We start from the raw sequence: 24079 nt of genomic DNA, 5'->3' as shown, positions 1-24079 counted from the left end.
ATATTGATGGAGCATGAAATCTAAGTTGAGTAAGGAGGGGTTCAGGAAAATTGAAAATTGTTAAGATGTAATTGGTAACTGATGTTAAGTTTTTGTGTGAGTCTAAAAATAACTGGAGTTGAGTTACTCAAGGAGCTTAGCTGAAAAGACAGGAGGTAACGGATAGACTGGGATACATGAAATTGATGTCAACATTACAGAGAGGGCACAGAAACTGATACTAGGTCTTCAGAATAAGTATGTTAGCATAGGTCAGGGGCAGGAAGGCTAGAAGTAAAGGACTCAGGGAACATGAGAGAGCAAGAATACTCTGTGTGGACACTGAAATTACCAGGAATGGTGACAGCAACAGTAATGGAGCAACCGTGACCTGGAATAAATCTCTGAGAAATTCATGGAGTTGATTCAGGCAGGGGTTGGCTGATATTGCCAGCAAATACAAGTAGCTAGCAGGAGGTATGAACATATAGCTTGATATTCAAATCTAAGGTATCTTAGGGAAGACAAAAAAGAATGTTCTGGAAAGAGCAACACGGAACAAGGTCATCTATCCCACCTCCAGTCCTGACTGATAAGGTAGATACAATAGGGGAAAATCAACACTTGAAAGAGCTTCAGGAGGGGTAGTTGGGTGGCTCAGCTGGTAGAGCACGAGACTATGTGACTCTAGATCACAGGGTCATGAGTTCGAGCCCCACACTGGGGATAGAGTTTCTTAAAAAATAATAATAAAATAAAATCTAAGAAGAAGAAAAGAGCTTCAGGAGAAGGCAGCATCATCCTTATAGAAGATAGACTATTCCAACAGAAAAGACAAGTGAAAAGACATACATTAATTAAATGGCAGAAGTTTTAAAATTTTTGTTCAAGGAAAATATTAAAAATACAGGACTTTATTGATGTGGAAGGGTCTCAGAAATTATGAAAAGATCGAAACTAGGGTCTGAAAACAAGAGGTCAAGACTCTATAGGATAGGAATGCAGGAAATAAGCCAATGATATCAATGTCCTAGGCCTTCTGGTATAGCTAATATCAATAGGGATAAAAAACACAAAGATGAAAAATTCTAATACTATATTAGACAAAAAAATCCAAATTTTTTTTTACTATCAAAACCAACTATGAAAAAAAATTACTTGGCTCATGCATCCTGAGCATCCTAACTATACATTAAAATGGAAAAGGAAAAAAAAAGTTGGTAAAATACTAAGTCTATATCAGTCATGCTCCTAAAATGACATGGTACATGAAACAGAAATTATATGTGAAGCTTAATTAATTTTGGTTAGCAATAATAACTTCAATAAAACTTACAAAGTTGTTTGAAAGAGTAACACGCAAAATTTTTGGTTTAATGTATTTTTAAAATACAATTTACAATATTTCATATTTTAAAATTTAGATTTACATCAAGAGATACCAACAGGGTTTCATGGAATATTAATAATCCAGTGAGAGTGATATTTTCTCAGAAAGGTAACTAATAATTATATTTGACAGAATGTTAGGCTATCTTAAAGGCCTTTTTAAAAATGTTTCACATAAGCCTGTGAAAGTATTGTTCAATCTTGGTATGCAAAGAAAAACAAGTAAAAAAAATAACTGAAATTTGCCTTTCCGGTGGTGACGACCTCCCCACGAGAACATGCCCCTTGTGAAGGATCTCCTGCACCCGTCCCTGGAAGAGAAGAGGAAGCACAAGAAGAAGCGCCTGGTGCAGAGCCCCAACTCCTACTTCATGGACATGAAGTGCCCGGGATGCTACAAAATCACCACCGTCTTCAGCCATGCACAGACAGTAGTTCTGTGTGTCAACTGCTCCACCGTCCTCTGCCAGCCCACGGGAGGAAAAGCAATTCAGGTGGATGCAGCACTAAAAGCTCCCTGAATCAAGATGAGTGGGACACTATCCCAATAAACAGATTTTGGATTAAAAAAAAAAAAGAACTGAGATTTACCTTTAAATGGTAAAGTTGAAAACAAAACAAAAAGCATGAGAACACCCAGGGTTGATGAAAAATGGTATTACTAGGTTTTGAAAAGCAACTTGGAAATCTGTGCTGAATCTTACATTTATACTCTTTATGACCAGAGAACACAACTTGGAAGAGTTTATCTTGAAGAAAACATCAGAGATGTGTAATAGTAACAATTATGAATTAAGAACTTCACCACAGAGTTATTTGTAATATAAAAAAATATCAGAAGAAAGATAAATGTCCCAAAAGAGACATGCACAAACTCTCTGGCTTAAAAATCATAAAGACTATTAACTGATGTCTTAGCAATGATTTTTGGGGTCTGACACCAAAAGTAAAGGCAACAAAATAAAACATAAACAAATGGGACTAAATCAAATTAAACTTCTCTACAGCAAAGGAAACCATCAAACAAAAGGAAAAGACAACCTACAGAATGGAAGAAAATATTTGCAAGTCATTTTTCTGGTAAGGAATTAATATCCAAAATATAAAGAATTCATATACCCAACAGTGAAAAAACAAACAACTCCATTATAAAGCAGGCAGAGAAACTGAAGAGATATTTTACCAAAGAAGACATACAAATGGCTAACAAGTACACAAAAAGATGCTCAATATCATCTGGGAAATAAAAATTAAAACAGAATGAGATACCCCACATCTGCCAGAATGCCTATCATCAAAGAGACAAGTGCTGGTGAGAATGTAGAAAAGGGAACCCTTTTGCATTGTGGGTGGGAATATAAAGCAGTATGAAGTATGGAAAAAGAGTATGGAGGTTCCTTTAAAAATCCTGCTTCTTGGTATATAACCAACAGGAATAAAAACAGGATCTTGAAAAGCTACCTGCACTCCCATATTCACTGCATCATTATTCACAATAGCCAAGACATAGAAACAACCGAAGTGTCCACCAACAGATGAATAGATAAAAATGTGGTATAGGGGCACCTGATTGGCTCAGTCAGTTAAGCATCCAACTCTTGATTTTAGCTCGGGTCGTGATCTCACAGTTCTGAAATCAAGCCCCAACACTAGGCTCCAGGCTAGGAGTGGAGCCTGCTTAAGATTCTCTGTCTCTCTCTCTCTCCACCCTTGCACTCTCCCTCTCCCTGTGACCCTCTCCCTCCTAAAAAAAAGATGTGATGAGTGTGTGTGTGTGTGTGTGTGTGTGTGTGTATAGATTAGATAAAGATATATATATAGAGAGATGTGTATATATAGATATCTATACATACACACACACAATGGAATATTATTCAGCCATGAGAAAGAAGAAAATCATGTCATTTGCAAAAGCATGGTTGAAACCTGTGGACATTATGCTAAGTGAAAAAAGACCAAGAAAGACAAATACTGTATGATATAACTTATAGGTGGAATCTAAAAAAGTGGCAGCCTGGGTGGCTCAGTGGTTTAGCGCCGCCATCAGCCCAGGGCCTGATCCTGGAGACCCAGGATTGAGTCCCATGTCAGACTCCCTCATGGAGCGTGCTTCTCTCTCTACCTGTGTCTGTGCCTCTGCCTCAATCTCTCTCTCTCTCTCTCTCTCTCTCTCTCTCTGTGTGTGTTTCTCATGAATAAATAAATAAAATCTTTTTTTGAAAAAAAAATCTAAAAAAGTGGAACTCAGAGAAACAAAAAATGGTGGTTACCAGCAGCTGAAGATTGGAGGAAATGGGAAGGTGTTGGTCAAAGGTACAAACTTCTAGTAGAAAGATGAGTAAGTTCTACGATTCTAATATACAGCATTAAGCTGCTAAGAAAGCAAATCTTAAATGATATCACCACAAAATGAAATAATAATTATGTGAGGTGATGGAGGTGTCAGCTAATGCCTTGGTGGTAATCATTTATGCATATGTAAGAGTATCCAATCAATATGTTGTACACCTTAAATTTATACTATGTTAATTATCTCCCAATAAAGGTGAAGAAAAAAGACTCAAGTGAAATAAGCAATAATATAGGATGTTAAATTTAAAAGTAGGGTGCAAAATCATGCATTTAATAAAGCTCCTGTTTTGTAAACATATTATAGATGTATATATGTGCATAAATATATGACAAAAATATGCTAGAATTTGTTACACAATTTTTGAAAGATTTTATTTATTTCTCAAGCAGGGGAAGGGGCAGAGGGAGAGAGAGAATTCTCAAGTAGATTCCACAGTGGAACCCAACACAGGGCTTGATCCCACAACCCTGAGGTCATAAAATCAAGAGTCAGACACTCAACCAACTGAGCTACCCAGGTACCTTTGTTATATCATCTTTTAAATTAAAATTGGGAAGAGTAAAATTTTTAAATGACAGCTTTTATTTTGGACTACCCTTTCAAAGATTTTTTTTTTGGCAAGCAGCCAACATAGAGATAGTGCCTTCCTCAGGGATATGTGTAAGTCTGTCCATTGTCTATTATAATAAAGATAGTATCTCTCTCTACACCAAAGTTCAGAGGTTTACTTATAATCCATTACAAAGGATTTAGGTTTCCTAAGCTCAGGGTTCCTCAGCTATGATAAAAACCAGTGCATGCACATCATCTACATAGGCTTCCTCACACTGCTCTAGTGGAACTTAGGAGCAAGTAGAACTAGTGCAAACAGGGAGCTGACCTTGCTTGTTTGCTGTGCTTTGAGTAACAAAGTCCTTTATCTCTGAACCAGGAGCCGCATGCCTTCTACCAGTGTCCACAGTGGTAGCAGGCTAACTTATTAGCTCGCAAGCAAGGTAAAATCTAAGATCCTTCACTGTTCTTAACACAAAGAAGAATAAAATAGATAAGATGGCCAGAGTAGATAGCTGTTCTTCAACCTACCCCACATTTCTCAGCTCAGCTTGCAGTTAGGTATGGCCATATCACTAACTTCTGACCAATCATGAAGAAAGAAGTGACATGCATCACTACTAGGCTTGACCCATATAAACCTCCCACGTGTGGCAGTCCTTACTCTCCTTTTTCGTGGTAACCCATGAAGCCATCTGTTGAAAACAGCAGTTCCAGGAAAATCAAAGGAGTCTAGGTCTCTGAAAGTGGGATGAACCACTAATGGTCAGCATTACCTGATTTGGGTCTTTACACAAACAAGAAATAAATTTCTATTGTGCTAAGATGTTGAAACTTTAGGGATTGTCTGTTTATAGCAATTAGCATTACCTTAACTAATATAGATTACCTAACATAAAATATAGATCTATATCATTCTTGCTAACAATGAACCTCTTCCTGAGTATACATTGAGTCTTGAATTATTAACTAATGATAACTTAAAGTTATAATTAGCAAAATAACAAAAATCTAAGCATTACAATTGTCTCTTTCATTATGGTTATGTCATACTCGAATATCACAAAATTACATTAAACTTAATTAAAAATTGAGAAGTCTTTTTTTTTTGCATTTTTTACTTACTAGGGAAAATAAAAACAAAACATGAAATATTGGAGAACTGTCCTTTCTTCTGCCATTAAATGGCTCTGACATTAACGAGGGAGAAAGACAGATAAACAAGTAAACACAAATAAACAAGGCAATGAAACAACTTTCATAATCTGAAATTGGGGGAGGAGCAGATAGAGAGTGACAGGAACCAAGATAGTAATTCTGCCAGTTTTATATGGTAGCTATGGAAGACCTCTTTGATCTGAGATCTAAAGGATGAGGATAAGCCAACCATGCTAAGAAGAGACTGGAGAAGGAAAATGTTTCAGTTACTCGAACAGCTGGGATAAAACCTGAGTTTTGAAAAATAACCGAGTACAACTGAGAAAAACCAAGAAGCATAATAAATAAGAGTAAGGACATATAGCAGGTATAACATGAGGATATTATCCAAATTCAGCAATGAGAAGCCCTTGCAGGGTTGTAACCAATGGCACAATGTGATCTTGCATTTTGAAAACACTACTTTGGCTACTATGAGGAAGAAGGATGAGAGAGGGCAAAAACAGAAAGAAACGAACCTAGGAGATTTGGGAAACTATCTAAACTCTGTTTCAAAATTTGCAAAACATTTTGGGACCTTGTAATACTCCTGGCAAATAGGTAAAGCATTGATCTCTTTCACACATAAAAAAAAAAAAAGTTCAGAGTAACTCAATCAAAGTCCCAATGCTAGTCATCAGCAGCACCAGAATCAGAACCAAGCCATCTAATTCCAAATCCACCTAGTGTCTCACAAAGAACAAAGAGCATCAGTTTGGGGGATGATCACTCAGCAGTCTTTTATTGAGAGTTTTAGTTAAAAGAATAAAGACATATAAGCTTTAAATGCTTGTCATTATAAAAAAGTGAACTATTATATACCTAGTTATTTCTTATCAGTACTTTAAAAGTATTCTTTAATGATATTAAATCATAAAACTAAGCCCATCAGCATTATAAACTAAGATACTCTTTGCCTTAACACTTGATTTTTTTTAACACTTGATTATATAAAGTCCTTTACAAAGTACTTGCAGCTGTACAAATTGTGAAATTACATAATGTTTAAAAATGATCCATCATGATTAGCCCAAATATGACAAGTAAAATATCCTTAATAATGTATTAAATTTTATTTACATGTCCTTAAAATATGTATATATTTTGACTTCTAAAACATACACACTAATATTAATTAGCCAAGTACATGATAACTTCCTTTTTTAAGTCCTATTTGTTTACTGGCATTCAGGCATTCTTATTTAAGAACTCCACTGCATCTACCTATAGGATTACTGAGGTAATGAACAGAACAGTCTTTAAAGTTATAGTACAAATGTAATAAATAGCTTATAAACTACGTGTATCAAATATGTAATACTCAAACCCACTGATTAGACTATGTGATGAAAAATCCTAAGATTTTTAAAATCTGAAAAACATCACAATAGTATCATTTACTTTTTTATTTTGGCCTGACACTTTATAATATTCCTGTTTTCCTAAATATTCATTTTCAACATGCTATAAAAAAACTATTCGATAACAAATATGACTTTTTCATCCAAACCAGAATGTACTGTTTTTACAAAAAGGGAAAGTGCTGTATGATGCTGATCATTAATGTCTATTCCCTATCAATGGAAAGAAAGTATTAAAAGGATAAACTATATTTGCTCCTCAGTTCATATATGATATATAATATCATATATGATGGCCGAAATGAAATATTCTCTGTCAAATAATTATAAAATATGTCACTGTCTAACTTACAGAAATATAAGCAAAATACAAATATAGCACTTGTACAGATTTTCACAGTAATTTTTAGGGTATCAAGGAAACATCTAGAGTGTTGATCTGGTTATACTCAATTCAAACAAACTACTTGTCACATTAACTACCTCCAGGAAGTTACTCCAAACACAAAATAAACTGTTTATGCCCCTACTCAGATAGATAACATGACAGATTGTTATTAGTTGAAGACAGATGAAATACATTAATTTGATTGTGAGCATGTGTTTAATTTTACCCTGCCATGCACACTCTCTAATGCTGTCTTTCTCTGATGACATAGTAAATCATACTGTATTAGAAGAATTGCTAATGCCACAAAATAAAAAATGACCAGAACTTGACTTTGACTCTGCAGATTCTAAAACCAACCTTCTTTAAAAAACAGAACTACCTGAAGATCACTGTTCCACAGATTAAAAAAAAAAAAAAAAGATATCATCAAAGAAACAACTACTTTCTAGTATAAATTTAAAAACCTCAGTGCAGTTTAACATTGTTCCTGCATATTAGTTTTTATATTTATTTAGCAAATGTCTCTTCCTTTCCTATTTTCTACTGTGTTTTAGTGTCTAACCTTATCAATGTGCATAAGTACATTCTCTAATAAGGAAAATTGCCAAATTTGTTCCAAGTATTCCCCTCGTTAGGATTTTCCCTTTAAATGTTTCATGCTTTAGAGACACAGAAATGAAGTTTTATAAAATCAAATGTATTGATATAATAAATTCATTATTTAAGCCATGCTCATTTGGTTCTTTTATTCAATGTAGCTAAAAACAAAAGCAGATAAGCACCCAAAAAAGCATATAATACAATAGCCACTTAGAAAGTATGTGTTGAATAAAGACAAAAATATTTTTAAGCCTTAAAAAATACAAAGTATCAACTGTGTTCTAAAATAACATACAGTTGACCCTTCTACAACTCGGGTTTGAATACTACAGGTCCACTTACATGTTGGCTTTTTTTTTTTTTTTTTTTTTTGAGTTCCATTCTACTTCCTTATATTTAAATAACCAAAGCCATTGCCTTGGCACAAGAGGGAAGCTGGACTGGAGTGTGTAAGAGGTGGCAGTGGTGTGGCCTAACTAGGAAGTGGAGGAGGGAAGCAGTGACTGGTCACAGGGGGCTCTTGGGATGGTGGGCAGTGGGCAGTGGGCAGTGGGCAGGGGCAGGGCATGAGAGAGGAGACCTCAAGTAGTGAGTGATCTCTTGCCAAGTCCCAGAGATCTCAGGGGTGTGAACTAAGCCAGCTCCCTCCAGTGGCAGAGCCAGGGCATCCCAATCAGGGGTCACGGGGCCTGGAAGGCATTTTTGAACCCCAGTGGTTGCACTGACAGCTACAGTTTGTACCACCAAACTGAAGACACCAGAAGCAAATTCTGGCCAGGCCTCCTAAAAGCTGGCATCTGTGCAGCAGTACAAGGAGTGGATCTGCCTGAGCATCACAACTCCCAGTACACTGATGCTAATGAAGAACAGGGCAAGCAGCAGCATGAGCACAGCGACAGCCACTGAAGGCCGACAGTGTCGGCCTTCAGCACCATCAGAGCAGAGATCCAGCCACTGAACCCCCAACCTGGAATGCCTATGGCCTGGAGGACAAAAAAAAAAAAAATCCTGGATGAAGAAAATGAAGAAAACAAAGAAACTGAATGAACTATTGCTCCCGAAAGCCTTACACATGGGGCAGTATCAGCACACAAAGGAGCAGTGAGTGCAAAGGACAACTCAGAGGACAGACTGCCCAAGCCTGGGCCACTTCTGGTCTCCATGAAAAGCTGGGCAGGAGAGGAAATTCAGGAGAAGAGTCAGAGAGCTGCCCATGCAGCACCATACATGGTGCATAGGGTCTTCTGAAATTCTTGGAGGATCTCCATGGAGATGTCCTGTACAAAGTAGGGCCAAGCTAAGCAAAAAGAGGGGCTAACTCTTCTGTCGAGGAGCTGTGTTCCTCAAGGCAGCATGCTGCAGCCCTAACCTTCTCTGATCCAACTCCTCTGCCTTCCAGCTGAGCTGCTTCTGTGTCTTTAGCAGGACAGCTGGGACTGCTGAGGGGAAGCCTGGGTGCTGTAGGAGTCCCACTGTAAGCTTTCTGGAGGACCATAAGGGAGTGAGCCAAGGGTGGAAGCAACAGGCCAGAGGCAAGAGGCTCTCAGACTAGTGGTAGCTTCCAGGGCTCAGAGAGTTGCAGGCATCAAGTGTGGCATTCTGTGGGCTAGGTGAGTGCTGGATCACACAGCTGGGACCTTAAGAGGGGTTGGGAAGCTTGCGCTGAGCCCTATTTGTAACTGTATCCCAGGCTGCCCCCTACTGTCCAAGCCCTTGGACAGTAGGGGGCAGAGACAGTAATAACCCTTAGAGCTCCCTTCCATGTGTAGATTTTTTGGGATAAATACAGTAGAGTACTGTAAATGTATTTTATTTTCCTTATGACTTTCTTAATAACACTTTTCTCTAGCTTACTTTACTGTAAAAATACAGTATATAACACATACAACATACAGAATATGTGTTAACCAATAGCTTATGTTATCTGTAAGGCTTCCAGTCAACAGCAGGCTACTAGTAGTTAAGTTTTTGGTCAAAAGTTACATGTGGATTTTCGACTGCGTGGATGTCATTCCCTAACCCCTACATTGTTCATGAATCACCTCTATATCCTTTCTTGTTTTGCAGGAATACTATACAGGACTGAAAAATTAATAGAGTCTCACTTCATAATAAGAATGAATATCACAAAAAGGTGTGAAAAATAGACGTAAGCCACAAAGAAATACACATAAATGACATCATTCATATGAAATTCTTTAAAAAACCAAAATAAATATTATTTAGTGAAGTACATACAGATAATAAAACTAAAAACAAGTAAAAAAATATATATGTAAAAAAAATTTTTAATTTAAAAAAATTAATTTTTCAATTAAAAAATAAAAAATAAAAATAAATAAATAAAAACAACAGCAAGGAAAAGATCAGGAAAAACGAATACGAGTTATCTCTAACATTGGCAAGAGGATTGTTAAAAGACACTTCAGAGGCCTCTGGGGTGCCTGGCCACACTCTACATCCTGACGCAGGAAGGGCTATTCTTCTACCTATACATATGTCTTATGGATTCTTATGTATGTATAGCCCACTATATTAAAACTTCCTATTAAAATTAAAATGACAATCTTCTCTTCAAACCTTATTTTTCATATGATCATAAAGAAGTCACTGTTGCTAAAATATTCATAGTTTTTACATTTTTCCTTTACCAGATCAGATTCTTTTGACCTCCTGTATGTGCCATGAGCCTCATGGATTTACTTATTTATCACCTGACTCTGCCAGATCCTCATTTGTTAACTACTTTACTTCTAATAATTCTCCCACACCTTTATAGATTCTCCATATTATTACAAAATTTGCCTAATCACTTTGCATTGCATATCCTTTGTAGTCATATATATATCACAAACCAACGTGTAAGAATTCTGAAGCAGTAATGAACATGAACTCTGTAGAGCCACCAGAGCAACACCACCAGCAGCCAGGATCAAGAGGACAGGAGAGAGTACGTGCGAATTCATATTATTTCCTCAACTTATTTAGCCTCGCTATTTAGATTACCCAACTTCTTTCTGGGGATAGATAATGGATAACTCCTTCTCCTCTAACTTCACACTAAAATGATAATAATAGGTCTGAGAACATAGCACCACAGAATAAGTAAATCTTTCTATATTTGTGGCTGTCTACAACTTTTTATTGCTTTCTATAACATGTGTGCATAAATCATCAATATTAGGATTTGCCCAAATGTCAAAAGCCTAAATGAACTGGAAAATTAACTAATGTTTTGAATATTCTCCACAGGAATTCTTACTAGAGAATTTCATACCTGCATAGAACTGTACAGGTTCACAAAATTCTGCATGATATATAGATATAAAAGGGTCCAAATTCACTTATGCCTTTCATACACAGATTTGCATGGAAAAAAAAAACTGTATTTGTCCTGTCTAGATACCAGCATACCTTGGGATCTTGCAAAGAACAGAAGCCATGGTAAGAACTGCCTCAATTGGAGGTGCGTGGGTGGCTCAGTGGTTGAGCATCTGCCTTTGGCTCAGGTCATGATTCCGGGATCCTGGGATTGAGTCCTGCATCAGGCTCCCTGTGGGAAGGCTGCTTCTCCCTCTGCCTATGTCTCTGCCTCTCTCTTTCTCTCTCTCTCTTTATGTCTCAATCAATCAATCTTTAAAAAAAAAAAATTGCCTCTATTGGCAATTACATTACGGTTATTTAAGTCTTTGTATTTTTCAATTCCCCATAATATATTAGATCTACTGGGAGAGGAAATAAAAGATCATTTAAATAACAACAAAAAGAAAACAGTGAAAAGTGCCTGATGGCAAAAGAACTCAGTAATAAGAAGACATAACATTTCTAGAGCAGTAGTTTTACAGTTACTCTATACATATTAAATCACTTCATCCTCACAACAGCCATCATTTGACTGATGAAAAACCTGAGGCACAGAAAGGTACTTATGTAAGAACACACATCTAGTAAGCAGGGGAGTCAGAACTCAAACCCACAGCAATCCAGCTCCAGAGTCTGCATTCTTAACACTCACACAACTTTCTCTTCACATATGTACACATGTCGTCTTCTGGGACTGCCTTATTTATACCACATTGTTTCATGCACGTTATCACAAGTAGAATAGTTCACTTTTTAAAATATTTTATTTATTCATGAGCAACAGAGAGAGAGAGAGGCAGAGACACAGGCAGAGGGAGAAGCAGGCTCCATGCAGGGAGCCCAATGTGGGACTCCATCCTGGAACTCCAGGATCACGCCCTGGGCCAAAGGCAGCCGCTCAACCGCTGAGCCACCCAGGTGTCCCAATTCACTCACTTTCAATGCCATATAAGATACCTTTGATAAACATACCACAATTTGTATCTCTTTTCTCCTAACTAATGGACATTCTACTTTTTTCCAATTGTTAGCTATTACCAATGACGCATTGTGACTATTCACAGTACCTGTCACCTGATACGTATGTGAAGCAGTCTGAGATATACAGTAGAAGAAAAAAAATGTTGAATCTATGAATGTTCATTGGTTCTCAGCCTTTGGCTGAGATCAAGCATAGTCTACAAATGTTCTTTATACAATAATGCCCAATTATTCTCAAAGTGGTTGTGCCAATTTGTAACCCATCTAGCAGTGAATATGAACTCTTGTAGATCCTCATTACGTCTCCATCACTATTTTTCTTAGGCCTCTTGATTTGTACCTTATCACGTACTTGTGGTCATATTTTGCATTTCTTTCTCAGTGAGGAGACTGTACTTATTTTCATGTCTTTGGGCCATTTGTCTTTCTTATTCTGTTTTATGTCCATTTCCCTAGTGAGTTGTATTTTCCTTGTACATTTGTAAAAGTATAGTAATCTTTTGTCATTTACTTTGTTATAAATATATTTTCCCAATTTGTGCCTTATCTTTTTCAATTCTTTAATGTGTCACTTTGTAGAAACAAACATACTTATCTTATGTGATTGATGTATTATTTAAATTTAGCAACTGCATCTTGTTTAAAGACTCCTTCCACATACCAAGATAGGAAAGAAATTATTGTATTTTTCCTTCTAAAAATTGTGCCATTAACATTTCATTCCAGGTGAAGTGATTTTTTGTGTATGGGGTTAATATAGGGATCCACTTTCCTTTTCAAATAAACTGTCCCAGGATTACTTTTTAAATATTCTACTCTTTCTCAAAGATCTTCAATACCACTTTCAAAATAACATCCAAGTTCCATCTACATGGGCTCTGTTTCCAGCATCTCTATTCTGTTTCCTTGAGTGAATTCTGCACTGTCTTTATTATAAGCTACTTATAAAAAATCTTGATCAGTGGCATGGTAAATGTTCCTCAGCTTGTAATTCAGGAGTAGAGTGACTTATTCTTGGCCTTCTACCCTTCCATATACACTTTAGATATGGTTTGTCTAAATACCATATGCAAAAATACCATCAGACTTTTACTGAAATTATGCTGAATCAGTAAATCAATTTGAGAAGAAGTTAACATTCATAATATTTAGTCTTTGTCGCCTTTAATGTGATATTTGTCTTATTTTATTTGGGTCTTGTGCTTGCACAATTTTCTCAACGCAGGAATTTTCAACATAATCATATTTGAAAATTTAGTCATTTTGCTTCTTCATTTTTAATCTGTATATCTTATCTTTTTCTTATTGGCTAGGACCTCAAGAATGATGCTGAACACAAGAATTGTTGAGAGCAGACATCCTTGCCTTGTACCTGATTTCAGGAGGAAAGCATTCACTCTTACTCAGTATAATATTAACTATTTCTTATAGTTAGGCAACTATAAAAGACAACTAAAGATGCCCTTTACCAGACTGAAGAAATTCCCTCTCATTCCTAGTTTGCTGAGAGTTTTTTTAAAACATGAATTGATGTTGAATTTAGTCAAATGACTTTTATTACATCTGTTGAGATTATCAAATGGGTTTTCTTCTTTAGCCTATTGATATAGTAAATTATATTAATTGATTTTTGAATACTGAATTAGCCTTGGATTACCAGTATAAATCACACTTGGACATGATGTAGTATTTCTTTTACACTGTATATTGTTGAATTCATTGTTAGGATTTTGTTAAGGAATTTTTTGGGTATGCGTCTATGTTCATGAGGGATATCGGTCTGCAGTTTCCTTATAGTGTCATTATCTGATTTTAGTATCAGATTAATGCTGCTGCTGTGAATTGGAAAGTGTGATATCTTTGGTTTTCTGAAAGAGTTTAAATATAATGGGTATTATTTCTTCTAAACATGTTTGGTAGAATTCACCAGTAAAACCATTCGGGCATACAGTTTTACTTGTTGAGAACATTTTAAATTATGAATTCGATTTTTTCCATAAATATAGCAGTATCAGTTTAATCTAATTCTTCTTGAATGAACTCTAGTAGTTTGTATCTTTACAGGAATTTATTTAAGCTATGTTGTCAAATTTACGGAAGTAAAATTTTTCTTAATATTTAAGATTCTCCTTTTAACACCTGCAGGATATGTGGTAAATTCACCTCTTTCATTCCTGATGTTGAAATTTGTACCTTTTTTTTCATGCTCAATTTGGCTAGAGGTTTATCAATTTTGTCGCTCTTTTTAAAGGACCAGTTTTTAGTTTCATTAATTTCTCGGTTTTTTAAATTTTTTTTCAGGGGGCAGGGCATGGAGGGAAATAGGGACAGAGGGAGAGAGAGAATCTTAAGCAGGCACCATGCCTAGCACAAAGCCCAGTGTGGGGCTTGATCTCATAACCTTGATATCATGACCCAAGATGTGATCAAGAGTTGGACACAACCAACTGAACCACTCGGATACCCTGATTTCTCTGTTTTTGATTTCTACTTTTGCCTTTACTATTTCCTTTCTTCTGCTTGCTTTAGGTTTAATTTGCCTTTCATTTTCTAATTTCTTAGGGTAGAAGCTTGGATCACGGATTTTGAGAATTTTTTTCTTTCCAAATATAAGCATTTAATAATACTAACCACTTATCTCTAAACACTAGTACTTCAGCTGCATCCTATAAATTTTGACATGTGTTTTCATTTTTGTTCAATTAAAAATCTTTGGACCACTCGTTACTTAAAGGTGAGCTGTTTAATTTCCATATATTTTGGCATATTACAAATATCTTTCTGTTACTAAGTTCTAGTTTCATTTAACTAGTGACAAACAACATTTTCAATTCTCCTAAATTTGTTAAGAGTTTTCTTTATAGGCCAGAAAATGGTCTATCTTATTCTGTGTGCACTTGAAAGCACATTTACTCTGCTGTTGTTGAATGGAATGTTCCATATATGTCAATCAGGTCCAGCTGGTCAATGCTGTTCATGTCATCTATGTCCTCCTGACTGATTATTTGTCTATAGGCCCTACCAGTATTGAGAAGGGTGTTGAAGTCTCAGCTGCATTGGTGGATTTGTCTATTTCTCTTTTCTGTTCTATCAGTTTTTGCTTTAAATATTTTGAATATCTCTTTATGGGTTTATAGACATAAGGATTGTAATGACTTTCTGGGAATTAACCCTCTGAATGTTATATTTTCTTTTTTAATACCTGCATTAAATTCCTTACCTGCATTAAATACTATTAATGTTGCTGCTCCCATTTTCTTTTGATTAGTATGTGCAGAATATTTCTTTTTCATTCCTTTCACTTTTAGCTTCTCTGAATCTTCATATTTTAAGTGGGTTTCTTATAGTCAGCATCTAAGTGGGTCTTGCTTTTTTATCCATTCTGACTACCTTTATATTTTAATTGATGTATTTAGACAAGGTTTTGGCATACTTTTCTCTGTAGAGTCAAATAGTAAATACATTAGAGTTTGTGGGTCATATGGAGAACCCACAGCAACTACTCAACTGTGTCATTGTAGTGAAAAAACAGCCACAGACACAATGTAAAAGATGAATATGGCTCTCTTCCAATAAAACTATATATGGACAATTTTCATATCACTTTTGGAATATCCTTCTTTTGATGTTTTCCAACCATTTAAAAATGTAAAAACCATTCTTATATAATGGGCCATACAAAAAGTGGACGCTTATTCTACACTACTGGTCAAAACCACTCTTCTGTTTAAAATTAAAAGCCTTCAGAGGCTTTCTATTGCTCTTAGGAGAAAATCTAAACTCCTTAAAACATTATCTGTTTCTCAGCTCTCCTTGCCTTACACCCTAACCTCCAGATGGGACAAATAAATTTACATTATATTTCAGGCTCTTTTCTAGCTTCTAAGGTTTTACTTCACCTGGACTGCTCTTTCTTGCCCTTTTTTGTATGCGACGTTCCTGCATATCTCTTAAGATTCTGTTTATGCATTTACTTCTGCTGTAAAAGTCCCGTTATGTACTAAGCACATCATTCTAAAACAACACTATCATACGGTCTCCCTCACCATTGTGCTTGGTACAGCAAAGATACTCATGAATGAATGAATGGATACTTTTAAATACAAGAGGAAACTGAATGTGTGCAAATATTTACAATAATAACAGTCAAATTCCCACACATCGTTGTTTTTAATGGTCCTCAGCATGCATTTTAACCAAACTGGTTTTAGAAAAAAATCTTCATTCTCAAAAAAACTGAAAGCATGTTCTTAATTACAAAGTGTCCCTTAGACTTTGATATTAAACTATTATGTAACAAGCTCAGAAGACTGTGCTAGCCCAATATGTCAATAAGCAAGAAAAAATAAGTTAAGACAACAAGCAAAGAAAACACTTCCTCTAATAAAAAAAGTCTCTTCTTGGGCAGCCGAGGTGGCTCAGCAATTTAGCACTGTCTTCAGCCCAGGGCGTGATCCTGGAGACCTGGGATCGAGTCCCATGTCAGGCTATCTGCATGGAGCCTGCTTCTCCCCCTGTCTCTCTGTCTCTCATAATAAAATCTTTTTTTTTTTTAATTATTTATTTATGTAGTCATACAGAGAGAGAGAGAGAGAGAGAGAGAGAGAGAGAGAGGCAGAGACATAGGCAGAGGGAGAAGCAGGCTCCATGCACTGGGAGCCTGACGTGGGATTCGATCCCGGTCTCCAGGATCGCGCCCTGGGCCAAAGGCAGGCGCCAAACCGCTGCGCCACCCAGGGATCCCTTTTTATTTATTTATGATAGTCACAGAGAGAGAGAGAGAGGCAGAGACACAGGCAGAGGGAGAAGCAGGCTCCATACACCGGGAGCCCAACGTGGGATTCGATCCCGGGTCTCCAGGATCATGCCCTGGGCCAAAGGCAGGCGCCAAACTGCTGCGCCACCCAGGGATCCCTCATAATAAAATCTTTAAAAAAAAAAAGATTTGGGATCCCTGGGTGGCGCAGCGGTTTGGCGCCTGCCTTTGGCCCAGGGCGCGATCCTGGAGACCTGGGGTCGAGTCCCACGTCGGGCTCCCGGTGCATGGAGCCTGCTTCTCCCTCCGCCTGTCTCTCTCTCTCTCTCTCTCTCTCTCTCTGTGACTATCATAAATAAATAAAAAATTAAAAAAAAAAATTAAAAAAAAAAAAGATTTTAAAAAGTCTCTTCTTAAGGAAAAGGCACAAATATAGATAATTCCTAACAGGAATCTTCCTTTGAAAGAGGAAAACTCACTCCTGAATCTAAGAATAAATGTAAAACTTAATTTTTGTCAATTCTTACTTAAATTTCAAAGAATGACTAGTAATCTATAATACTTAAAAAAAGAAAGATCCCAAAGAAAGAAGGAGCTTTCACTGCAAACCTAGAAAAACATTCATCTCCACTGACAAAGATTTCTGCTCACAGTCTCAACATATCAGTATATCAGGTTATAACTCTATGGATATAAGCAGCAGTGACGGGGAATAAGATAGAATAAAGAACAAATTTTTTTTTTTAAGAACAAAATTTTTTATACAACCACCTTTGGTGTTCAGTTTTAAACCAAAAAAATACTTTACTGAAACAAAAACAGACACATTCAGCAGCTAAATTTTAATAACACTTGTTTTTTGTTTTCAGATATCTGCCATTTTTTTGTTTGTTTGTTTGTTTTTTGTTAAGACTGCTGTGTACTTTTTGGCTAGTTCCAAATTAGAGAAAAATTCTGAATTTAAAGGATTTAAAAAGGACTCCTGAATATTTTTAAAACTCTACATTCAGGTATTCATTTTCAAAAGATTTATCATTTTTGTGTAGAATATCTCTGTCTCCTAATGAAAATGTAAACCTATATTTGAGAAATAAATGGCTTGTGTTGGAAGACTGAGTGAAAATTTTCTGGCTTAGTAGGAAACAAATGCATATAGCCAAAATCTCAAATCTAAGCATCTGTGACTTAAAACTAGCAGTATTTCTTTTATTGAGGTATGTTACCATATGATACATTCTAATTTTAAAATACTTTCAAATATAGTACATGGTACTTCTTATTTAAAATTAAACCCCAGAGGGGAATCTAGCTGGCTCAGTCAGTAGAGCATGCAACTCTTGATCTCAGGGTTGTAAATCTGAGCTTCACGCTGGGTGTAGAGATTACTTAAAAATAAAAAAATAAAAAAATAATTGAAAAAATTAAACCTCAGAAATATATCTCATGAGTACAGTATGTTCAATGAAGCTGAAACAATAAACACAAGAGTTTATATCCAAAAGAGGCAAAAGAAAGCTGTCAACCTATATAAAATATACTATAAGTTAAAGAGACTACAGAACTATTAATATAATATATGTTAACTAAATTGAATTTAAATTAAAAAAGAGACTGCAGAAAATCTACCTGAAAACTGTTTTCATGTTGACGAATCATCTAATTCTGAGACTGTCAAAAAATAGACTTCTTTTATTGACTACTCCAAGAGAAAAACTTTTAATAAGAAAAGCTGACAGCATTCCCTCCAATTCTATGTCCATAATACAATCAGTAAATGATGGGGCATCCAATCAGTAAAAATTTTAGGTGGCTCTTCCAAATATAGCTTTTAAAAAGTCTGCATACAAGAAAGATATGTAGGCTTAAAGCCTTAAGTGAAAAGAATATATACATATGCAAAGAGACTGACAGAATACATGTACATATTAACAACTGGTTGGTTCTGTGAGGTTGAATTAGGAGTGATTATTTTTTTCTTCATAAACTTCTGCATTTTCCACATTTTCTAAATTGAATATGTAATGATTATACTTTAAAATCCTACATAATATCTATTATAGAATAATTGTAGAATAACTTTAGGATAACACTATAACATCTTAAAATACATTACACAAGCGTTATATTTTAAATAATTCACTATGCTAAAACATCAATGAGATACATGTACTGAAAAGGTGATTTTTTTAAACAAGTAAATCAGTGGCATCTTTGGCATCAATGGTACTCTACGAAGTTATGAAATTACTCTCCTAACACTTAATAATATTATGTTAAAATTTAATATTTTCAGATCTCCTCATTGGAAATTAATCCAATCTGCAATTATTTATTATATCATCTTTTAAATACAAGTGTCTCAGAAGAAAATAAGCACTATCATAAAAAAATCTCACTTGGGGCATGAATTAAAATGAATGCCTATAAACAATTCTATCAATTGCCAGCAAAAAAGTCAATTTCAAAAATCAAAACATACTACCTCTGATACTAAACAACCATAATGAAAACAAAAGATACGCAAGCCATTTCCAATAAAGAACCACATGTCACTGAAACAAGCATTTGAACTTTAAAGTTGCTGAAAAGTTTCAGACCTAACTTTACAATGACCACATCACATTATATCACCCATCTATAGTTTAATACAAAAATATGTCTGAATATTGGTTGTCAAAACATCTCTCGCTATGCCTCTGTCATGGTGTTGATGTAAAATACCACTTCTGTCTCACTCTAGGCAATTTACATATACAAACTTCTTTGGGTTTTTGTAACCTCTCCAGCTCAATGTTTTGTTAAATGAGTCTTTATGGTAAAAAGACTTCAACTGTCTTTACAAGACTATTAAGTCGTTTAAATGTTTTTAAAACCAGTACTTAAGAGTAGGAAGTTTCTCCTGGGCTGCGTGGTCAGGGAAGTGGTTGGTTAGGATTTGGAGGGACTATCAATGGACACCCAGAAGGACGTTCAACCCCCAAAGCAGCAGCCAATGATATATATCTGCGGAGAATGTCACACAGAAATGAAATAAAATCCAGGGATCCAATCAGATGCAGAGAATGTGGATATAGAATAATGTACAAGAAAAGGACTAAAAGATTGGTGGTTTTTGATGCTCGATGAAACATGGAGTTCAGAGGATTATCTTCGTTTGTACCTGGATTTGCTGTTAATGTTGTATAGCCTTTGATTAGTGTATATATCTTTATGAATACAAATACACATGATTTCATTTTAAAATCCATCTTGTATTTAGGTATCAATAGTTTCTATAAAGAAAAGCTTTTTGTTCAATAATTGATAATAATTTACTTTTATTGTATATATAATCTGACACAGGGTGAAAAAGTGCTTCCTTAAACCACACTTTTAATCAAGGCTTAGAATCTTGTGGGGGCCTTGTTAAAAATGAAGTTTTCTAGGGCTCTTTGAAGATCTGATTAAGTAAGTTCCTTGGAAACTACTGTTTTATATCACCAAGTCTGTAAACTCTCCAGCATCATTTTGTTCTGTGTATACTAATGTACTTAGCATGAATGCATTATTTTGAGTTAAATTTTTCATTTTTCCTTGATATAGGCCTTCTGTATTTGTATATAATGCTTGACTATGTTTTTAAATATTGGCTGAGGGTGGGACGCGCAGGTGGCTCACCAAGTGAGCATCTGTCTTTGGCTCAGGGCGTGATCCCGGAGTCCTGGGATTGAGTCCCAAATCAGGATCCCTGCATGGAACCTGCTTATCCCTCTGCCTATGTCTTTGCCTCTCTTTTTGTGTCTCTCATGAATAAATAAATAAAATCTTAAGTAAATTTTGAAAAAAAAAACAGTACTTAAGCACAATAAGGATTTTTTAACCCAAACTATTATTTAAGGTTTAAAGTATCACTGATATGCCAGATGAAATATTAAAAATGAGAATACACACAGTATTTTTAAAAATAAAGAAAAGGTGCCAAGAGGAGGAGACAGAAAAAAAAATTCTGGAAGATAAAATAAGATGGTAGAAATAACTCTCTAAATATGGGATCTAACGTGAAAGGTTTCTAGTATGAATCCTAGAAGGGTAAAGTGTATCAATTAGGGTTGGATCAAAGCAACAGAACCCAGTATGGGTGATAAAGAATTTATTGTAAGGGTTACACCTTAGAATAAACTGTGGAGGGATCCCTGGGTGGCGCAGCGGTTTAGCGCCTGCCTTTGGCCCAGGGCGCGATCCTGGAGACCCAGAATCGAATCCCACATCGGGCTCCTGGTGCATGGAGCCTGCTTCTCCCTCTGCCTGTGTCTCTGCCTCTCTCTCTCTCTCTCTCTGTGTGACTATCATAAATAAATAAAAATTTAAAAAATAAATAAATAAATAAATAAACTGTGGAGGCTGTTGGAGCAGTAGGTACAGGCTGTTGCCTCTGAATCTAATCTTGAGCCTGAAGTCACTACAGGTCAACCTGACCAGCAGTCAGGAAGGGAACTGGATAAACAGAGGAGCAAAAACAAATTGGAACCTATGAGGATGAGCTAGAATTGATAAAGACAACTGAAATCTACAAGAACAAACTGGATTCTGAGAGGACAACAGAAACTGGCAATGACAAACTGGAACTCACACCTGCTCTCACCAACTTTAACCTTGATGCCAAAGGTGAGCTATGTACAAGTGGACAAGTACTCAGAGACAATGAAGGGGGAAATCTGGCAGGAGCTAAAGGAACTGCTGATCCTCGTGCAATCCCACACCTACAAGGTAAGCTAACAAATCAGTGATACTGTAAGAGAGTTGACACAGTGTCTGGTACTCAGCACTGGCCCTCAGAGAGACAAAAAGCATGCCTGCCACTTCCTTGTGTCTCTTGTGACCACTACTAACTAAAACAATACAGGGAACAAAATCTGGGGAAACATTCCAGATTAGCCAAGCAGACCTAGTATACCACCACCTGAGACAGAAGACAGATCAGTACGTCCACATAACCTTGAACTATTACAAAGGTATAAAGAGTGAAGAAGGACAGCTAGACAGACTGGTAAATCAGTGGTAAATAGGTCTAAGGAAATTCCTTTTCTTCTACAATGGGCAGGGGATTCAGTTATAGCCTGCCTAGGTACCCATGTTTGAAGCCTGACTTGACAACATGCCACCAATACTCTATAGTTAGGGTGAGAGATACTGCAAGCCTTTAGGTCCATCCTCACATTCAAGGTAACAACTGCTGAGAAAATCCAACATTAACTATCATCATAAATTTAAAAACCCAGATCAGCTACTAATACAATTCTATCTTCATATTTTAATAGGAATAAGCAAGCATCCACAGATCATAAGGAATCAAAAACATGAAAGTGAGGCCACAGAGCTATTGGCTCTCAAGAAAATAGTAAATAAAGAAAATGAAGTACAAAAAAGAAAAAAAAAATGCATGCATCCTGTCCTCTTCATCTCCAGTTGCTTCCTGTCAGGCAGCTGGGGCTGCTGCTGCTAATTCTGCTTTCACTTCAGCATCATGGCAGAGACAATGGCTGCAGTGGGATACAGAGGGCAGTGAAAAAGGCTGGGCTCATCTAAGATGGTAATCTCCTGTATTTGATAAGGATTGAGTTATACAGGTGTGTGAACTGTCAAAATCAACAAATGGTACTTTTGAGATTTTTTTCATTTCACTGTAAGTAAATCTCACCACCAAAAATATTAAATTCTAGGTAATGACATGCACAATGAAATGTTTAGGTGTTAAAAGCACTGTCAGCAACTACTTATTTTGAGATGCTCCAAAAAAGTAGATGAACTTCTAGACTGATAGAGGGATGGATAGATGGACAAATTTGTGATAAAGCATTATACCAAAATATCCATTGCAAACTCTAGATCAGGGGTCAGCAAACTATATAGCCTGTAGGCCACATCCTCTGGTCTGCCACCTATTTTTGTTATGGCCCATGAGCTAATATCAGGTTTTATATTTCTTAAAAGTTGAAAATAAATGACTAACCTATGACATGAATGTGAATTCTGAAATACAAATTTCAATGTCCATAAAGTCTGACTGGAACACAGCCACATTTATTCACTTACATACTGTCCACGGCTGGTTTTGCACTATAATAGGACAGTTGAATAGTTGTAACAGATACTGTATGGCTTGCAAAACCTAAAATATCTACTATCTGGATCTTTTCAAAAAAGTCTGCCAATCTCTGCTCTCGGCAATGAGTATACAAATGTTTAATTCTTTCAATTTTTCTGTGTGTTTGAAAATATAATAGAATGCAAAAAGTATATAATAAAATCAGTATCTTAGCTGACTCTACATTGGCCCATTGGGAGGTTAAGGGACTTAACCTGAGGTTAATCTGACTTAAGTGCTGTAGGCAGCTTTTCTAAAACCTACCCAGAAGAAAAAAATCATGTGTTTAAGAATCTCAAATGGAGAGAAAAATAGCACCAAGACTCTTCTAAAGCTGAGAATCCTAAAGAGATGCCCCTGTCCATTAAAACTGGGCAACAGCCAGTGAAAGTATCAAGGCAAACTGACATCATATGAAGTCTTAGGTCAAAGAAAGAAAACAGACATCCATAAGAAATCAAAACATCAAGCCTTCCTCCACTCTTTCTCAGTTGAAGACTGGTAGCTTCCAAGGGCTGCCATTTTTTTTTTATAAATTTATTTTTTATTGGTGTTCAATTTACCAACATACAGAATAACACCCAGTGCTCATCCCGTCAAGTGCCCCCCTCAGTGCCCGTCACCCATTCACCCCCACCCCCGCCCTCCTCCCCTTCCACCACCCCTAGTTCGTTTCCCAGAGTTAGGAGTCTTTATGTTCTGTCTCCCTTTCTGATATTTCCCACACATTTCTTCTCCCTTCCCTTATATTCCCTTTCACTATTATTTATATTCCCCAAATGAATGAGAACATATAATGTTTGTCCTTCTCCGATTGACTTACTCCACTTAGCATAATACCCTCCAGTTCCATCCACGTTGAAGCAAATGGTGGGTATTTGTCGTTTCTAATGGCTGAGTAATATTCCATTGTATACATAAACCACATCTTCTTTATCCATTCATCCCATTAAAAAGGTATCACAATCTAGGTTGCTTAAAACAAGAGAAATTTATTCTCTCACAATTCTGGAGGCTAGAGGTCAGAAATCAA

General features: G+C 36.2%; 1 protein-coding gene and 2 pseudogenes across 2 annotated transcripts in view; 1 reads left to right on the top strand and 2 right to left on the bottom strand.

Annotated features, from left to right (window-relative positions):
* Positions 1-24079, bottom strand: part of RAB28 (RAB28, member RAS oncogene family) — a 105628-nt gene that overhangs the window by 28245 nt on the left and 53304 nt on the right. The gene's annotated exons all lie outside the window — the stretch shown is intronic.
* On the bottom strand, positions 8503-11265 carry LOC121489436 (annotated as a pseudogene).
* Positions 19794-20193, top strand: LOC121489753 (annotated as a pseudogene).

This window comes from Vulpes lagopus, chromosome 4 (assembly GCF_018345385.1).
Source record: "Vulpes lagopus strain Blue_001 chromosome 4, ASM1834538v1, whole genome shotgun sequence".
Taxonomy (NCBI): Eukaryota; Metazoa; Chordata; class Mammalia; order Carnivora; family Canidae; genus Vulpes; species Vulpes lagopus.
This window is presented reverse-complemented; position numbering and strand designations above follow the sequence as displayed.